At 37.1% G+C, this 21,169-nt stretch overlaps 1 long non-coding RNA gene across 4 annotated transcripts in view; it reads left to right on the top strand.

Moving 5' to 3' along the window:
- The window catches only part of LOC120530299, a 136,306-nt gene that overhangs the window by 64,260 nt on the left and 50,877 nt on the right, over positions 1–21,169 (top strand). For all 4 annotated transcript variants that reach the window (XR_005633941.1, XR_005633942.1, XR_005633939.1 and 1 more), the window contains one exon: positions 15,029–15,147. This is a non-coding gene — a long non-coding RNA (uncharacterized LOC120530299). The remainder of the gene's footprint in view (positions 1–15,028; positions 15,148–21,169) is intronic.

Here is a 21,169-nt window from a genome sequence, read left to right as displayed (position 1 = left end):
AACAAATGCTAAACATACAGAGAAAGAGTATGAAAACTATGAATGCTCAAGTCAAGTGTATTCACTACACGTTATCGTGCAGTGCGCTGTTACTGCTAGTGAATATTTTAGATATGTGTGTAACACATTAGGCACAGAACAGACCCTGAAGGAGACATTAGTTCATCACTCATGAGTAGATCTTATATGCTTATATCTTATTCTTATGCTGGCCCAATGTTAAATCTGTGATTAATTTCGCATGCATGTTTGTGGGATTAAAGTGAAAAATCTGGAAAATATATAACGGAAAAGAAGAGAACATGCTAACTCCATAGAAGCACTGGACAAGCCACTTTTAGGCCTTTATAGATGTGATGCATTGTGTTTCATTAGTGCATCATTGTTCTGCTCTCATAATCAACAGGTTAGGTCAGGTCAGGGAGCATGCACTGGTACAGTGCGTTGCCACACCCACCACATGATGAAACAGCTCTGGTTGGCAACCTTCCAGGCAGACACATGGTCCAGTTCCACCCTCCGGAAATGACCCTCTATCTGCCGCAGCCAGGTGTTTCGTTGGCATCCCCTTGGTCTGGTCCAGCCAGTTGGGTCATCAACAATAAGGATCCTCTGAGCCAGATCACCCTCTGGGAATCACACCACATTGCAGTAGTGCCATAGCTGACGCTCCCTCACAATGCAGGTAATGTGCCTCTTTTGGGACTCCATGAGCAACCACTCTTTCAACGCAAAGTCAAACCAGGATTCTACGAACAGACAGAGTACCAAAGAATTCCAGTCTTCATCTCCGGTCACTGGATAGCGTCCATGTTTCTCAACCATATAGCAAGACAGGAAGCACCAGGACTCTAAAGACTTGGACCTTTGTCCATTTGCATAGATATCAGGAGCACCACACACTCCTTTCCCGCGACCTCATAAACCCCCCATGCTCTCCCAATCCGTTTACTGACTTCATAGGAAGAGTCACCAGAGACATGAATGTCACTGCCAAGGTAAGTAAACCTCTCAACAAGGTCAACACTCTCTCCACAGACAGTCACACTGCTGATGGCTGTGCTCAGGAGGTCATTAAAGGCCTGGATTTTGTTTTTTATCGCAAGCCCAGACACTCAGACTCCTCACTCAGTCTCTTGAGAGGCCTGATCAGAGTCGCCATTGACTCTGCAAAGATCACAGCATTATCAGCAAAGTCAAGATCAGTGAAACTTTCTTGTCAACTGATGCCCCACAGCTGCTGGACCCCAAGACCCTGCCCAACACCCAGTCCATGCAAGCATTGAACAGAGTAGGAGCAAGAACACACCCCTGATAAACCCCAGAATCAACTGGGAAAAACGTTCTGCCTCCACTCTGCACAGCATTCACAGTATCAGTGTACAGGCCAGAGATTATATCCAGCAGCCTCGAGGGGATCCCGTGAAGTCTCAAGATGTCCCATAATCAACAAAGAAAAAAATATACAAGATTGAGCACTGTAAGAACTTCATGGTAAATGACACTAAATGTAACATGAGTATTAGTGATAGGCCATTAGGTTTTACTTCAGCGTTCCTCATCTAGATAATAACTCCACTGCAAAACAAAGTAATTCTTTTTTTTATGGAGAACATCAGAAATGTAGGAAAAAGGGTTGATATGAAACTTTTTTTAGTACAAATATATACCGTTACATTAAAAAAACTGCCTTGTTTGCAAAGAGTGCTAACAGCTAGATGCCAAGTGCTTAATATTGTGATATTAAAGTGTCCACATACTTGGAAATTTTATATTCCAAAAAGGGATAAAAAGGTTAAAAGGGGTGAGGTAAATTTAGTTTTTAGTTTTTAATTTAGTACATTTAGTTTTAGAACTATGATCTTATGGTTTGGTGTTTTTAGAATTGTTGGTATTTTTCATTAGCTCAACAGGGTTTGAATCCTACAGCTGGTAGGTGTGTGTTCAGAGTTTGCATTGGTTTCTCTCTGAATTCCCTGGCAGTTCTCCCACTTCCCACAAATCTGTACAGATTAGAAAAATTGTGTGTGTGGGTGTGTGTGTTAGTGGGCCCTGCAATGCATAGGCACCCCTTCTAGTGCTGCATCCTGCTTTGCACCCACTGCTGACAAGTAGACAATCTCCCCTCTTGACTCTGAATGTATGTGCATACAGTATATGTTATAATTAAAATGTAAAGTTTTTAATGTCTATGGTGAAGCTGACCCTCATTTAAACCCTGCAGTCTTATAGACTAGCTGAAGTACAGCAGGTTTGCCAAAGGCTAACTTTGAACTTTGAGAGAAGCAAATCACCCTAGTGGACAATTATCTTGTCATTTGTATTGTGCAAAAAATGTTGTTTATACCTGTGTTGTCACCTTGTCTTAAACGAATGTTGTCAAATAATTTATCTGTGCTGTATTATTTGTTTATGAACTGATGTTACCTGTGCTACTTTGCAGCACTCTGCCAAACTATAATAAAGGATGCTGGAAAATAAATTAATGTCACTTATGAATAAACAATAAAACTGTATCTAACAAGTACTATATAACTGCAGAAAGGCAACAATAAACTGCAAATCTTAAGAGGTTCAACAGATTTTAATCAAACATTTCTAAATTCCACATGCTGAAAAGACCTCCATGATCTTGTGTGATGCCTGCCAACACTATATGTGAACTGGCAAGCTCACTAAGCAAACCAAACGGCCATTCTTTTGTTGTGAAAATTTATAAAACTGCATTTTGATGAAAACAAACAATACTTAGCTCTTTAAAGTAGCAAAATAAAGATGACAAATAACTCTCTGCTTCATAGCTTACCACATTAGCACAAGTAAATCAAAACTCTGAAAGAATTGCCTGGGTGATGTATTTTGCATTCTTGATGTAGTTTAAATTGTTTTATTCATTTGGCTTTACTTTTTCTTTTTTGTAATTTTAATCTTCAGGTGGAATCACCTAAACATGGTAGCTGTGTGTCCCCATTCAGATAGTGAGTGCAAAGGCAACAGAATTAGAGCGGTTTGTTGAAGCAAAACCTTACTTACTCAAGTGTAGTAAGAGTGAAGTCATATTAATTACCAAAGTTAGGGTCCTGTGTGGTTTAGATTTTCATTTCAGATGATCTGAAACAATTCTGGGGCTTTTGCAAGCCTTATAATTATTAAAGTATAGGGGTGAGTGCACTCAAAAACCACAATGTTAACCTAAATAGCTTTCATTAGCAGTCATTACCATCTCAGAAATGTTTTAGCATCTATTAATTCACCTCGTTAATCAAAGGAGAAATTGATGGTTTCTGCAGTCCCTCATGTCAGAGCTAACAGCTTTGTCCATTACATACTACTTCAACAGGAAATGCAGTTCAGTGGGTAGGGCACTAGGTGGTTAGGTTGACAGATTAGAAAACACTTCAGCTCCAACAACCACAAATGGGGACCCTTTGAGTCTCCTACAATGGCAATACCAGCTGTAGCAGAAAAGGGCACATAATTGTTGAATCGAGTGCAGATGAGGTTCAGTGAAAATACAGAAGACAGCAAGGAATGATGCCCATTATGTTTGTTCACAAAAATCAACAGGAAGCAAACATTTATTTAGTTGCAAACCAGATCATTTACTCCATCCTTTCTTCTATACTTCTTGTTATTCTGACTTCGCTGGGTGACAAGAGTATTTAAATAAGAATGGGGTCTGGTGTCAGTGGTAGCCCCCCTTCTCATCTCAGCGGGTTATTGCATACCTTTCCCCAGCCCATATGTGACAAATGTTACGTGTGGTTATTTTTGTGGTTGTTTATGTTTAAAGACTTTCTGTATAATAAATATCTATATGTTTTGATGCATTCTGATTTTCTGGTTAGCTATTAGGATTGGAAAAAGATCAGTACGACTTTCTGGTTCTCGACCCTGGCACATATTTTTGACCACATCTCTTTCTCCTGCTGTCTTCACATAAAACCTTCTGTTTCTCATGGAGAAGAGAACAACCATAAGTAAAACAACATGGCACTGCAGGAGAGTGGAGTTTATTTTAAACATGGTTAAAATGTGTTTTAAAAAGTTATTTTTGAGACCAACAAATAGCTGCAAAAAAATAAAAACAAATGCCAGATCATGACTTTCACAATATAGAAAGCTTTTCTTTATTGGAACTTGGAATAAGCTTCATTGAACCACTTCTACAGCAAATGTATTCTTTCATTATAAATAAGATATATAAAATGATCACCTTGCTGATCACATAAAATACACACATTTGTTTTTCACAAAAACCTTTTAAATTACACTTTTACACTTGATATTTTGAAAAGCAGATGCTTTTTCTTAGTATTTATGATGAACAGAATTAATTTTCTTTTCTTCTGCCAATGGTACAACTAAAGAGGACAGATTTAAATTTAAATCTACTACGCATCAGTAATAGATTTGTGCCTGTTTTGTAAAACAATTTCAAATCCAGTCCCATCAATGGAGTGAAGTGGTGAATCAGAAGAAAGAGAAGTGCACAGCTATGGAAGAAAATATAAAAAAATATAGATGGGAATCCACTTAATTGCATTAACTTCAACTTATGGGTGCTCAAGATAATTGCTAGACAGCACAATGTGGTTCTAAATCACCTACAGTGTTCACCCTTTATGTGAACCTGCAGAGCAGACCGTAAGCTGTGGAGACATCCTGGATAGTTCAAGGGTCTAGAAATGGCTATCTCAGTGTTCCTAAGGACTTCAGACCAGAGGCTGTCACATAACACATCATAAAGACCCATAATTAGCTGTGATCACTGTTTGCGCATCAGCTCACCCTCTGCAGTTTTTCTACCAGGCATATATATTACTAGAAGACATTCTGATCTACATCCCAAACTAAGCCTGAATAATGCTTGCACTTGGTCAGGATCATGCTGTTTTAGTTTTATTGCATCTTTAAAACTATCCAGGGTCTTCATTTATGAAGTTAGTTCAAGGTGATGCAGGTTGATGCCCCCATAGCATCCTCAGTTATGAGCTACCTAAATGACAGATGATAGTTTGTAAGGCTCCAGCTGTGTGTCAGAGATGTTAGACTGCAATAGAGGGCTTTACCTGGGGACGATCATGTTTTGCTTTCTGTTTAGAACCAATTGTATTTGCAGTTAAAAATGATTCTGTTTACAGAAATTTACAGATGATTCCACATTGAAGGTGGCATCAACCTAATGGGAGCAGCCAAAAGAATAAGATCAACAATAGAAATTAAAGAAGTATAGAGAGATGGTAGAGTGTACCCATAGAGGGTGCCCTAGAGACATCCACTTACAATATGAACATTACTCAGACAGACAAGGTCCTGGTGGACAAATGGTATGCAAGGCAGCCCATAAGACTAGTTATTTAATGGGGGAGTGTACTGACTACATTAAAAGCTGCAGGCTGAAGTGAGAATGGAACCAGGAGATGGAATATGGTAATGTAAAATAGATAAGGACAAAACGGAAAGATCAGTAGTCAAAAAACTAACGCAGAATGAGAAACCAAAATCACCGTTAATGGGCATAGCAAAAGTTAGTAAAATACTTTGTAAACTGAGCCAACACATAAAGTGAAGGACAGAGTCAAAAAGACAGAAAAAGATCATAACTAGAAATCAATATAAAAACTCCAATAAAATCTTGCAAGGGTTTTAAGTTGCATCTGGAAACTTGGACAACTAGAAAATACATGATACTGACATTTATACCTTTGACCTAATGATGTCACATGCTGCTCATTTCTGGTTGGGCTTACCTAGTCATGGCATGTCAACAAAAAGTTCTCAAAATGGTGTCACCAAAAGGAAAAACAACGTGGCCCCTCACGACTAGAGGTAAACTTTACCACTAGATTCCTTGGTCTCCAAATCTACAAAACAATGTTACAAATATTTTTAGGGGAGGACAAACCATTTTCATAAATTAAAAACAAAAGGAAGACAAGGATGTGGAGGCTTTGCAGTGCTATAAATACCAAGGGGTATAACTAACATTAGACAGAATTGGCTACACAACATGACAGGGGCTTTTTTTTTTTTTTGAGGAGACTCTGGTCCTTAATATGTATGATAACTTGATGAAGAAGTTCTACTGGTGGATTGTGGCCAGTGTTCTGTGAGGCAGTCTGCTGGGAGAGTGCCTAGCACAGGGAATGAAAATAGCCTATGGAAAATGAACTTAAATGCCAGCTAGACTGTAGGATAGAACATTGACTCATTAGACAGGGCAATAAAGTGGATAATGGCAAAATTAGAAGACATTTGACCATCAGCTCAGTCCACAGAGATGTACTAACACACATTATTGGGGATCTTTTTCACTTACAACCATTAGACTAGGTAATACTTCATCTGACCCTGGACTTATTCTCCCTTGCCAGTAATAACACATACTTTTATATAGGGACAGCATTTATTTGGAAACACTGTACATTAATATGCATTGTGTACTCTGTGTACATAAATCAAGGTTTGGTACTTATTCAACAGCTTGTTCAGGCTTTAACTGTTGTGCACTATGACCTCATGTGGTGCTGTTGAAGAAAGTTAATTTTCTTTAAAGATTAATATCTATCTATCTATCTATCTATTTGTGGTGCCTATTTACGGCCTCCTTCACTGGCTCTAGTAGTTATCAAAATGCCTGTCCCATGCTCGCATCATATTACGTTCTTACCACCCCAATCCCTGACCCTCACTCTTTATGTTGCCAACCTTCCCATCACAAAAACTGCCACCATTTTCTGACATTTGACTTTGAGCTTTTTTCTCTCTCTTGGAACCTGTATTATAATAAAAGACAGCTCAATGCGTTTTCCATTCTGAAAAGGAATAACTAAAAAGAAAATAAAAATCTGAAAATAAACAAATACATTTCTTATTCTGAAAACATTAACAAGCGATAAAGAGTGTAATTTGCATCATACTACAGGGTTCTAGAGTTTTCTCTTGTTTATCAGGAGAATTAGCTTGATCACTTACTTACCAACAAAAAACATCAACTATGTTTACCTTTTGCCCCCTGTTTTTTATGTGTCAGAAATGTTTAAAGGATTGCCTTTCGGTGAACCTTCAACCTGACTCTAGTCTCGCTGAAGCCAGATGCATAATAAAATTTATCTGGAGAAAATCATGAGTTAAGTTTTCTTTAAACCAATCAAATGCCTCATGAAGACGGCGCTCAAAGTAGGGACAGAGATTTTGAACTGCAAAGATCAGTGGCGCTCTCATTAACCCAGTTCAAGAGAGAGTAGGCTTCAGTCAAAAACTCTCCTAAAAAAACCCTTTTGAACATATAAATATACAGAGAGCACAGCACACGTTTTAAAAATAAACATAACCTGAGTATTCGTTAATCTGCATCCAGCCCTGCAAGCAGGTCCTCCAATTTACAGGGAAAACTTGGGGGCTGGTGACAGGATTGGCACTCCATTCACTGTCAAAAAAACACTCACCCTGTTCCAGTGTGGTGCTGAGGTGTCCCAATCCAGGCGGTTTGTCATGTGGTGTGTGTGGCAACGCACTGAGCATGCTCCTGTGGCTGTAGCATTTGCAGCAGAGGATTTCACTGTTGTTCACTACACACTTTTTAACCGGTTGTGCCCAGACATGTATTCTCGTTTGAAAATCACATCTGGCCCCATGAGACTAACCTGATTCATTTTCTGTTAACATAAATACTGTCTGTATGTGGCCTTTTATAGATTCTCCTTAGATTTATTTTCAGTGTTTTCACCTACAAAGTCCTGAGGCCATCTGGCCACATCATCCTCTGGTGTCCATCCTGCCCTATACCTTTGAAGATTAGGTATTCATACCAGTATATTCCTCCACCATGCTGCTGCTACTATGCTTGTACCCTGATGCTTCAAGAAAACTTCCTTCCAAGATTCAAGCAACAAGGGCTTACTGATCCCTACCAGCTTTTGGTTACTCACATTGTCTTTGGATGGCTTCACCTTTCAAAACCATAATTTTTCCTTCTTTCCAGCCTTCCTCCACTATCTACACCTGCTAAAATATGGTAACAAAAATTTAACTGAATTTTATAAAGTATGTATGATACTGGATATATAATAAAAACTGCAGACCATAAAAGATTTTTTAAAGCTGTGCTTCTGCTGATAAAGCATGTGTGTATGTACTCTTAAAGGAACTAACATTATTTTTAACAAAGTAACTCTCCTGGAAGTTGCAAGTTAATGAAAAATACTGTAAATACAAGCATTTTCCACATACTGAAATTGAGACGATGCCTGACAGCTGCTTCCTTGTTTTAAATGCAGTTGATCCTTTTTTCATGAGAATATGAAGTGTGACTCATTTCTGCAGAGAAGTGGCTATTTATAAATAGAGGAAGGAAATATAATCTATTGGAGTTTCAAAAGTGGTTTCGGTGAAAAGTTGAAAATATTAATTTTAAATGTGATCTCAATAAAAAGTTTGACAACACTAACCAAAAGTAAATAACATCCCAGTCTTTAAATAGATTAGGAAAAAAATATTTCATGTGAAATACTGTACATGTTAAATGCTCATCTATCCATTATCTAAAATAAGGTCACAAGGAGTTGGTGACTGCCCTGGCTGCTTTGGGTGTAAGGAAGGCATCAACCCTGTTCAAGGGCTATCTATTAAAGTAATCTACTGTTATGTAACTAATTAAAATGCAGTTTTAAGTATTTTAATGTAGCTCATTGTGTGTTGTGTTTTTTGTTTTCTTCTTTACACAAAACACTTTGGCAGTAACTAGAGTAGCCTTTTAAAATAGAGTAGCCTTTTAAAAGGTAGCAGCAGGCAGAATGACAATATTGATGCTTTAAGAAATTGTCCTCTTTGATAGCATTGCAGTAGGTTTAAAAGGACATTGTGCTGTTTGTGCTGTGCAAAGTCTGATTAAAAAGAAAAAGGGAAAAACTATAGACTATACATTATGTATTTGATGTCACCATTTTTTATCATGATGCTCATAACAATATTAACATTCAACCAGATACAATAACTGAGTAAGAACAGAGCTGTAGTTATATTTACTTGAAGATAAAATTGAAAATCGGCGTCATCATTATTCCACTTTTCCTGCTGGGAATCACACTGGCAATTTACCCAATTGGGATGACCAGGCCTCCCTATCCATAATAATTTTCTGCAGACCTTTAAGGGTAATTAAGACGTGTCCTTTATTGGCCATTCAGTCTTCACTCAGGGGGACTTCTAATAGTCAGGCTCATGTCAAGTATATGGAGTTATCCTGTGGGCGCACCAGCCACAAGGTGAAGAGTGATAGTTATGAGCAATGCCAGTGAGCTGGAATTTTATGGACAAATTTTGAAATATAAATATTAAATTTGCACTGATTTTCAATGACACATTTAGAGGCTATTACCCTAAGTGTGAGAATGCCTACATTGAGTCTCCTACGACTTTTTATTCTGAATAGTCAATCGTACTTTCAGTTCAGGATTGCAGCAGTAAAAATACAAAATATTTTTTTTATCTTCAGCCCTTAGAAATCAATTGCAGCACAATTATAACACAAAACACTGATAATTATTTTTTCTCAATAGTGACCCGTGGTACAGGTTTTGCTGGAACTGTTATCACAGGAGCAGGACTGTTTTATGGTGATATTAAAATTACATTAACAGTGTTCTTTTAATTGCAATATAATTAATTTCATTTGCATTTTTTAAAATGTACCTTTTGACACCTCATCTCTGTGCTGACTCTATAACTGAAAATAGTAAAAAGGAATAAAATATTTGTGGAAGGAAAATACATTTTTTTAGTAAGAGCAGTATTGATGCTCTTCAGTTCAAATTCTGTTCATATTTTCAGATTTATTTGAATTTTAACTTACAACCAAAAACTCCATTTATGTTAATCAGTTTGGAACTGCTATGTCTTAAGCCAACTTCTAGATGTAGGATATGTCAGACTTGCTGAATGCAGCTGTTAATCTCATCAGTGGACCATGTCCATTTGCACATCTGAAAATTGCTGGACTTGTCAAATTTAGTAACTTCATGACATTTTCCATGCTTGCCCCTTTTTCTGACAGACGATAGTGTACTGTTTGACAGAGCCGGTGTTATATGAAATGTTAACAGATACAGCCAGTTCAGCAGCAATATCAACCCCTTTTTTCTTTTTTCCATTCTGTTGTGGTACGCAAAAAAACATGAGACATCAGAGAGACGAGTTTCTCTTCTGTTTGTGAAGTCCAAACCACATATATTCCTTACTCGTCACTACTTTCTGTGCATCGTATTTCCAGATGGGCATTCATTGGTTGTCAGCTCTCATGGACACACAGCCACCCCTACGACTAAAAACGAAATCAGATCAGTTTGTTTTAATTGGAGCAAGTTGGAGACTAGTTGTCTCAGTCGCTGAGTATGTCACAGGTAATTGACTTCACAGGAACATGCTGCCGATGGCTCTCCAACTTGCAAAGATTAGATAAATGAAGGATACTTTAGAAAATCACGGGAAAAGTCATCTTATATGACATAGAATTTACTTTATATTTAAACAAATCTGTGTCTTTTATGTGTGGTCATTCTGTAATTAGCAGTTTGTAAAGTTGTAATTGCATTTTAACAGCGTTCTTAGCTTGCACTCGTGGAAAAGAGCTATAAAAAATAAACTTAATTGAAGGAAAAGTCTGACGTAATGTTTTCATTTATCCAAATACAACACTTGGTAACAATCAGTTCAATTGGGCCAGTGATTCATTCACAACATGCACTTTTTTATGTTCAGAATTACAGTAGATGGAAGCAGACTTGGAGTCTATAGAGTCAACAAACACCCTACTAACAATGTTTCTGGAATAGTTGAGGAGATAATAATTTATAAAATAAGGCAACATTCCTAATATTAGAATGCCTATAAAATGTTTTCAGCCCCTCTGAAGTTTTCACAATTTATTGTTATACAACATGGATTTAATTTGGCATTTTGACAATGATCAAGAGAAAAAGACTCTTTGACCATGTTCACATTACCAGGTTGAAATGACTCACATCTGATTTTTTGCCCTAATGTTATACAAATCTGATGTTTTCAGGGCTGTGTGAACACAGAAATTGATCTTTTCAAATCAGATTAATTTGATTCTTTGTACTATGTGTACAAAATAGCCATACAAAACATTACAAAAAGACTTAAATTAAATTTGCAATGAATCATTTCATAATCTGTGTGCTCCTTACAGCCCCCTCTTTACAAGCTACATTCAATGGTAGTCAGTTTTTTTTTTTAAAGGGCATTTTTGCGGAGTAGTCTGTTTAAGTAAATCTTTACCTACCCATCACATTAACACTGTATTGAAAAGGTTAACTGAGTGTAAAATCAGAGGGGCTGCAGACTCCTAGAACCACTAAAACTTCTTATATTTTAGCTTTCATATTTTGGTACTCCCAGATAACAGCAAAAGATAATTGTTAGCGCTTGGGATTTTTTTCCACCAAAAAATGACACACAAAATGTTAAAATGGTATTAGGCCTCCAAAAACCCACAAAGCAGTCCAGAGCCTACCCTAACCTACCCCAAAAAACTCACTCAAGGCAGCCTGACCCAAAAGTCTACAGGCAGGCTATGGCCTACACAAGTAAAAAAAGGGGATCTGGTTTTAAAGGTTCAAAGGTTATCTTCAGATATCCCAAAGTATACAAATATGCCTCATAAGGGAGATGAGCTGTGAAAATACCTGGTATAAGAGACAAGTCAAATCCAAAATCTTTATAAAGGATAACATTTATTTAAAATCACCAAAAGAAAAGCAAAAAATAATATTGAGGAAAAAATGCAAAGACAAAAAGAGTTTGCTTAACAGTAAAAGCAACATCCAATAATCCAAATCCAAAAGCAGAAGCAAAATATCCAAAAAACAGAAAATCAATAATCACAAGAACAGCACTTTCAAAACATTAACGATCCACTCCTCAGTCTCATAGTATATAGTCAGAGGGTGGTCCTTCAATGGTGACAATAGTATGGCCGCACCTCTTGGTGTAAAATCCACAAAACGTAATATTAACTAAAATACATATTAACAATAAACGCCTGAAAAATAATTCTTTACATAAAGAAATAAAAAATAGGAAAGGAAAATATACATCAGCAGGGTGATACAGAGCTTTAACAATAAATAATAATGTAACCCATAATCTTTATATACTGGCACACATTTATGACACTAACGCAAGCCTGTCATTTCTAGTCATCTAAGAGGACTAATTCTAATTGTGGCCCCAACCCTGAAAAATCAAAATAGTAAGACACATGAGGGATTGAGGAAAATAAACTGAAAAGAAGAGAGAAAAACAAAGAAAAATGTAAACAAGAGTGAGGCATTGCTGCATTCTTAATATTCTGAGTTACTATTTCTAGCTACAGTATGTGACTCAGTGGGAAGTTTAATGCCACCAAAAATGTATTTATTTAACATTTTCCAGGCTGATTTGTGACAGTGAACTGCACATGTAAATTATATTATTATGTTGGCTACTTTTAACAAAGCAATTTCCTAAAATCAGGTAATTTTGAACTGCTTTATAAAAAGCAATTTAGGGTTCACCAGCACTTATATTGTTTCAGTCACACTTACACTTTGCATTTCTTGTACACACTTGGGGTGTGGTGGCTCAGAAAGCCATAGATGTTTGTCGCTTGCTCTCGTAAAGTAAATTCTTCAAATATTTAGTCTTTTAATTGACAGGAATAGAAAAACAGGCTTCCATTGACACCACTTAAAGTGATGAGCAGAGGGAGAAATAACATGTTATCTGCTATGGCAGAGTAGCCATATAGTTTTGTATGTTACTTTTCAATGGTTTTAAGCTATGTGTATATAATATTCTTGTTTTCGAATTAACATATATTCCAGTGGAGTAGAATAACTTAGAAATAAGGTGACAAAAATGTTTTAAATTAAACAAGATTTACATTTACTTGTTTGGCTAATGCTTTTGTCCAAGGTGACTTATAATATTTATGATACAATTGGTTCCATTTGTTTTGATTTTTCTATCAGAGCACAGGCAGGTCAAATGAATTGTCACACAGTGTCAGTAGCAGGATTTGAACCCACAACCTCAGGATTTGAAGTCCAAAGTCTTAATCATTACACCACACTGTCTGCTCTATTGTGGCCATATTCAGTTATTATTATCACGATAAAGTTATGTAAAGTAGAGCCATTTGTCAAACTCACACATTTTCACAAACATAACATAGTTCAGCAATCAGACTTGCTTTCTGGTGGGTACATGAGATGATTTCTGGTGCACTGGTGACTATGTAGTGTTTGCTTGTGCTCTCTGTGACATTTTTTTCGGATGCTCCGTTTTGCTGTCAAATCCTAAAAAATGAGCATTCGTTGTAAACTGGATATGTTTATAGTGCCTTTGGAAAGTATTCAGGTGCCTTCACTTTTTTCTCATTTTATTATATTTCAGCTCTATTCTATAATTATTAAAATATTTTTTTCTTCCATTAAGCAACATTTAATATCCCAGAGTGACAAACAGAGAACATGATATTAAGTATTCAAATCATTTTCTATGACACTTGAAGTTTGTCTCAGGTGCATGCCATTCTGTCAACCATTGTTGAGATGTTACTATACCTTGTTTGGAGTCAACTTGTGATCAGTTCAATTGACTACATATAATTAGGAAAGGCACACACCTGCCTATAGAATTTCCCACAGTTGACAATAAGTATGAGAACAAAAAGCAAGCCATGAGGACTGAAGTCCACCCGTGGTCGACTTATTGATTGAACATGATTAGGAATGGCACTAATCTGTCTATTCAAGGTTCCACAGTTGAAAACGTGTATAAGTGCAAAAACCAAGGCATGAGATTCAAGGAATTACCTGTTGTGCTTAGACACAGAATTGTATCAAGGCACAGATCTTAGGAAGACTACTAAAAATTCATGTTTGCACAATTGCACAATGTCCTCCATAATTCTTAAATGAAGTACGTCTGAAAAAACCATGACTCTCCCCCATTGATGGCTGCCTGGCTAAACTGAACAATCAGGGAGAAGGGCCTTGGTAAGAGAGGAGACCAAGAACCTGTGTGAGAACCATGCAGAAGAACAACTCCACTAATCTGAATTTTATAGCTGAGTGGTCAGACATGAAGGGCCGCTTGGAATTTGCATAAAGACACCTAAAGGAGTCTCAAACTGAAAAATAAGATTTTGTGGCCTGCTGAAATCAAGATTGTCCTGTTTTGCCTTAATTCTAAGTGTCATGTCTGGAGAAATCCAGGCATCACTCATCACCTGTGAACAATACCATTCTAACTGTGAAGTATAGAGATTGCAGCATTACTCTGTGGAGTTGTCTTTCAGCGGCAAAGGCTGGGAGACTAGTCAAAGCTGAGGGAAAGCTGAAGGGAGCAAACTACAGAGATATCCTTAATGAAAGCCTTCCAACAGGACAATGACCCTAAGCACAAAGCAAAGACAACACAACAGTGGCTTAGGAACAACTCTGTGAATGGTGGCCCAACCCACACAGACCTGAGATGATTTGCAGAGAAGAATGGCAGAAAACCTCCAGATCCAGGTGTGTGAAGCTTGTCGTGTCATACATAAGAAGACTCCAAGCTACAATATAATCACTGCCAAAGGTGCTTCAGCAAAGTGCCGAATAAAGGGTGTGAATACTTGTGTTAATGTGATATTTCAAAATTTTACTTTTAATAAATTTGCAAAAAATTCTAAAATTCTATTTTTGATTTGTTGTACTAGGGTATTGATTGCTGCTTATTTTATTATAAAGCTGCGGCATAACAAAATGTGTAAATAATGAAGGAGTCTGAAGAGTGTTTTCCTCATCTGGACTGTTTCCTGTAATACTGATGGTGCTGCCAGGAGGGACTCCAGCTCCTTGTGTGTCCCTACTACATACAGCTGCTTCTCAAAAAGGATGCATGGATGGATGCCAACTGCTCTTTTAGTACAATTTATTTCACTTTATCTTTACGCATACATATTTTTTTTGTTTAGCTGGTCAAAAGCAGAATCCTGGTACCATTATAGCAGCAGCCACAGAAGACCCTCCAGTTGAAGAGTGAATGATTGGTTTAAGCATTCATCAAGTTCACTGGCTTGGAAGGAGTAAACAGGTATTTTCTAGCTACGATTTATTTTTTCCACCAGCGCATTAGATAAAATCACACAAAGCAAAGCAAATAATATCTTCACAAACTGTAAGCAAACACATGTGTTTTAGCTTTGATGGCCTCTCGAAGACATGTCAGTATAATGAGAAGAAAAGTTGAAATGCTTGATCAGTAGAGAGTCATTTTTTATTTAACACATCACTTAACTTTGTTTTGGATTGACCTTCACCAACTTAGAGAGAAAAGTCTGTCCTAAGCTATATTACTGTATTGATATGCAGGATTTAATTCTATTAATTATTTATAATTGTTTTTAACCTGTCACTCCCAAACTGTTATTAATGTTGTCTAATAAAAATACAGAAAGTAAAGAATCAGGCACTAAGCAACTGCAGCAACTCTAGCACAACATTGCACTAATACCCAAAGGCACATTAGACAAGCTAAAAGCTCATTGGAATATTCAGCATGCCCTTTATTTATTCATGTGATTGTTTGTTTATTTGCTTTAAAAAAAGATTAAATTTTAATTATGGACCAGGCTCATGGTTTAATATCCTTTTAAAATCAAAATCAAACATTGTAAGATGAAATGGTTCTGCTTTGTGCCATTGCTGCCAGCACAGTCCCTGTCTACCTACTGCAGAAAACTCTAATGGAAACGCTCAGTTCCGAAAATGGATGGACTGATGGATTACTGTACAGGCAACTGCATAACAGTGAAAATGTCTGTGCTTTAAGAATGTGATTTTAAAGCTGAGGCAGCCTATAGATTAAAAATTTATTAGCATTATTAGAGCTGCATTTAAAACCTAATGAAGATGGATTGAAAGAGGATCGATGAGAAAGCAGGGGCATTGAGGCATAGTTCAGTTGTAGACTGGCTGTTGAATTAGAGCAGATGAATATAATTTTAGCCTTTCAATATTCTGTGCTAGGGAAGCCCTCAAGACAGCTGTCGTACTAAGCTATCTGACATACTATTGAAATGGCCAGACAGTCTTCAGGTTGTTTCCTGGGTTGGTGCTTAGACATTTTCTGTGGAAAGTACAACAAATGAGATTACTGCACCTGCATGAATACGATTTTCTGAAACCTGACATTTTTAAACAACTGTCGGTATTGACTGAATTTACATGCAAATGGGATGCTATCACATTGTCATGTTGCTGTCACATAGTGTGCATATATAAAACACCTTCTTCTGCTATAGCAGGTTCACAACCTAACAAATGAGAAGCTAAAAACAAACTCATGCATGACAAGAAAAAAATGATTTGACCATGCAAACACATTCTAGAAGCCAAATTGTATGCAAATGACTCTTCAGTGAAAAAAGACTTACAGTATTGATGTGACGCACTCTCACATTTGTTCCTAGCAATAATAAATTGTTTCAAACAAAAGCAATGATGTGCCTCTGCCTTAAGAATTATGCAGATAAATGAATGGATCAATTGTATCCATTGTTCATTTTTTCTAGAATTATTATGAAGTATATGGCAACCGTTGTGCTCCTTACACGACGAATAAAATGGTGTTTAATCGGAGCTAAATATAGGGCGGTCCAGATCTAATTATGCAATTTTCATTACACTATAACTTACTAAGTTTATTACATAGAGTATTCACAAAAAATTCTTTTTGGTGTCGATAAATGGCAGCACCTGCCCTACATTCCAAAATGTCAGGGAGATGGTTGTCAGTCGAACAGCGGGTACGATGTGTTCGCCTTTTCATAATTGCATAATTAGATCTGGACCACCCTGTATTTAAGATTACCAGTGACCTGAAATACATACTGTTGTTAAAAGAGCATGATGGACAAGACGCATATGCAAACTGTTTTTCAGATGATAACTGTGAAAAAAAGAATTCTAACTCATGACAGTATGAAGTATAAAGTGACTGGCATGGCACACTTCAGAAGTTGAAGTTTTCACTGTTGTTCTTCATTATAAAATAAATTAGTGTGGAATAAGACTACTCATGGTAGGGGTAATACTAGGCATAAATACAAATGGTGAAATAAAAGGAACACAAAAAACTGGGGCTGCGCTTGGCCAGATTTTAACTCTTCGCTAAAAATGCTTATTTGCACACTTCAAACCAAACTTGCCATCACCTCCAGAGGAAGTATTAATAGCACTTTAGTATATTTCAGCCACATATGTGCTGGTGCATTGAACTTACAGGATTCATGTGTATAGTCCATTTAAATAATACCATTCTTGTAGTCTCCAGGTCAATTGTAAGCTATCCATGTCATTCACCTTGAGGTACTCTAGCTATTCACTTTCTTTTAGGTAGGGTTACTTTGTTAAATCTGGATTTAAAAGGTACCATGTAGCAACCTATTAATGTCTAACGTAAAGTTTTCAATTGCTCTTTTAAGTGTCACTCCACCATGAAACTAGGGGGAGACCCTAAAGCCAATTGTCCTATTGTTAATGTAAACTTTGAATCCACTGCTTCCTGTAAAGCTTCTCTGGCTGACATTGGGCCCCCCTTAATACTGACAACCAGTCCAATTTGTCTTTGGCACTGCCTGAGCTGTTTGTTTTTAGCTCCATCTTGGGTTAGCAGGTGATATATTGATGCAAGAGTTTAAATAATGAACTCGCTTTCTGTCTCTCTCTGCCTCCATTTTCCACTGGTGTATGATATATTTAATTACACTACTGATAATTCTGATACAGATATATTGTGTCATGTGTATGCAGAAGGTAGGCCTTATCAAATGTGACAACAGATTGTGCCATTCCATATTCAACCATAGCTCGAGGCTTATAATGTTATTATAGCTTATTCTTTCAGCTTAAAAAGGGCATTTGCACAAGAAGTTTCTGACGTGATATGGCTTTGAGTGATAATATTATTCAACTGATTTAAGTTCAATTTTTTTAATCTACATTGTTCTAGGCCATTTTGTATAGATGAAATGTTTCATTCACTGATTATGTTTTTCATTTCATGTAGTGTCCTTGGTTTGAGTCTTGCATCTGAAAGTTGTCCGTGTGGACTTTGTACATAATCTCGCTTTTAGAACATTAGAACATTAGAACACTAGACGAGAACAGGCCATTCAACCCAACAAAGCTCGCCAGTCCTATCCACTTATTTCCTCCAAGAAAACATCAAGTCGAGTTTTGAAAGTCCCTAACGTCTTACTGTCTACCACACTACTTGGTAGCTTATTCCAAGTGTCTATCGTTCTTTGTGTAAAGAAAAACCTCCTAATGTTTGTGTGAAATTTACCCTTAACAAGTTTCCAACTGTGTCCCCGTGTTCTTGATGAACTCATTTTAAAATACAAGTCTCGATCCACTGTACTAATTCCCTTCATAATTTTAAACACTTCAATCATGTCACCTCTTAATCTTCTTTTGTTTAAACTGTAAAGGCTCAGCTCTTTTAATCTTTCCTCATAATTCAACCCCTGTAGCCCTGGAATCAGCCTAGTCGCTCTTCTCTGGACCTTTTCTAGTACTGCTATGTCCTTTTTGTAGCCTGGAGACCAAAACTGCACACAGTACTCAAGATGAGGCCTCACCAGTGCATTATAAAGGTTGAGCATAACCTCCTTGGACTTGTACTCCACAGATCGTGCTATATAACCTAACATTCTGTTAGCTTTCTTAATGGCTTCTGAACACTGTTAGAAAGTTGATAGCTTAGAGTCCACTATGACTCCTAAATCCTTCTCATAAGGTGTTCTCTCGATTTTCCGACCTCCCATTGTGTATTCAAACCTAATATTTTTAATTCCTATGTGTAATACTTTACATTTACTGACATTAAATTTCATCTGCCATATATCTGCCCAAGCCTGTATGCTATCCAAGTCCTTCTGTAATGATATAACGGATTCTAAATTATCTGATAATCCACCTATCTTGGTATCATCTGCAAACTTAACCAGCTTGTTACTTAAATTCCTATCTAAATAATTTATATATATTAAAAATAGCAGCTGTCCTAGCACTGACCCTGTGGAACACCACTCTTAACATCGGCCAGTTCTGATGAGGTTCCTCGCACCATCACCCTCTGCTTCCTGTGTCTGAGCCAATTCTGCACCCATCTAAAAACATCACCCTGAACTCCCACTTCTTTTAACTTGATGCCCAACCTCTCATGTGGCACCTTATCAAATGATTTCTGAAAGTCCAGATAAATAATATCATAAGCTCCACTTTGATCGTATGCTTTTGTTGCAACCTCATAGAATTTCAGCATGTTAGTAAAACACGACCTCCCTCTTCTGAACCCATGCTGACTGTTCAGAATAACTCCTGTCCTTGCCATGTGTTGCTCAATCTTATCCTTAATAATTCCTTCCATTAATTTTCCTGTGATGCTTGTTAAGCTTACTGGCCTATAGTTGCTTGGATCTGCCATGTCACCCTTTTTATATAATGGCATGATATTTGCCATTTTCCAGTCCTTTGGAATCTCTCCAGTGCTCAGTGACTTCCTAAAAATATGTGTCAAGGGTTTATATATGTACTCACTAGCCTCCTTAAGAAAACGAGGATAAATATTATCTGGGCCTGGTGATTTGTTTGATTTCATCTTATTTAATATGAGCAGCACATCTCCCTCTACAATTTCCAAATCCGTCAGTACCTCCTTAGTAGTTGCGTTTACCTCTGGGAGGTTATCCACTTGCTCACTTGTAAACACCTCAGAAAAATGTAAGTTTAGGGCATCTGCTATTTCATTGTCTGTATCTTTTAATTCCCCTTTACTATTCCTGATGAACTTGGCCTCCTCCTTAACTGTTCTTTTACTACTAAAATACTGAAAGAAACTCTTGGGGTCTTCTTTCGCCTTATCTGCTTTATTCCTCTCCAACTGTCTTTTAGCCTCTCTGATATCCTTCTTAATGGTTGCCCTCATGTTCTCATACGCGCTACGATTCACTTTGCAGTCATTAGTCTTATATGCCTTATACAGCAGTTTTTTCCTTTGCAACTTCTTTTTTAAATCTTTATTAATCCATCGTGGAGTTTTTTTTAGTTTCCTATTAATTCCAAATTTAGGTATGTATCTGTCCTGCATTACATTTTTAACATTTTTAAATCTGTTCCACTGCTCCTCGACTGTCTCCACATTTAAAAGCTTATTTCAGTCTATCCTACTTAGACATTGTTGCATCTGCTCATTTTGTCTCCCATACTCATGTAAGGTGTATTTCAGACGCCCTTTTGTTGGTGGGTGTGCGTTTGTGTGACTTGTGTCATTTCCGTGACTGTTAAATGACTGCCAGGAATGGTTCTGGTCCCCACAATCCTGAATTTGATTAAGCATGTTTGATCATTTTACCTTATTGTTGTATTTGGAAGACATCTTTACAAAAACAGCTCATAGTAGTAGCGGTTTTAATCGTAGTATTTTCCCATATACAGAGCACTGTGAAATTCTTACTTCCATGTTCAACCAACAAACAACATATCTACACTCTGCAGCACCATGATAAACAAGAATATATTAACATGTATAATTATATTTTATTTAATAAAAAACAAATTGGCTTAACCAATTGTATGCATTGCCCCGTTTTCCATACCACCAATGATAACGTCACATGTACAGAGTATAGTGTAATTCTTATTTGCATGGCCTATAATTCTTATTTGGATGTAATTGTTATGGGAGTTTATATAAATTCTTTACAGTTAATGCATGGGTGGGTTGTTGGGTCTTGTTCAAAAAGCCGACGCCACTTGTTTTTAGGATTAGGCAGCCTTACACTATTTTAAGATTAGGCACCTACTCTAAATTTTTAAGATTAGGGACCCTGGTGTATCTGGCCTTACCCCCACAAACCTTAAGTTCAGGGTTTGTACTAGGAGTAGGCCAAACAAAAAGAAGGAGATGGTGTCCGCTTTTTGAACAAGACCCAAGTTGTTTACTGTGATTAACACTGCAAGGCAGGGGCAGGACTTGAACTGCAAACATTGGGGTTTAAGATTCAAAGTCTTCACTACACTTCTTCCTTGCCTAAATTAGTAACACTTGA

The sequence above is a fragment of the Polypterus senegalus genome, chromosome 5, assembly GCF_016835505.1.
Source record: "Polypterus senegalus isolate Bchr_013 chromosome 5, ASM1683550v1, whole genome shotgun sequence".
Lineage (NCBI taxonomy): Eukaryota > Metazoa > Chordata > Cladistia > Polypteriformes > Polypteridae > Polypterus > Polypterus senegalus.
Note: the sequence above shows the minus strand (reverse complement) of the source record. Positions and strands in the feature narration are given on the sequence as shown.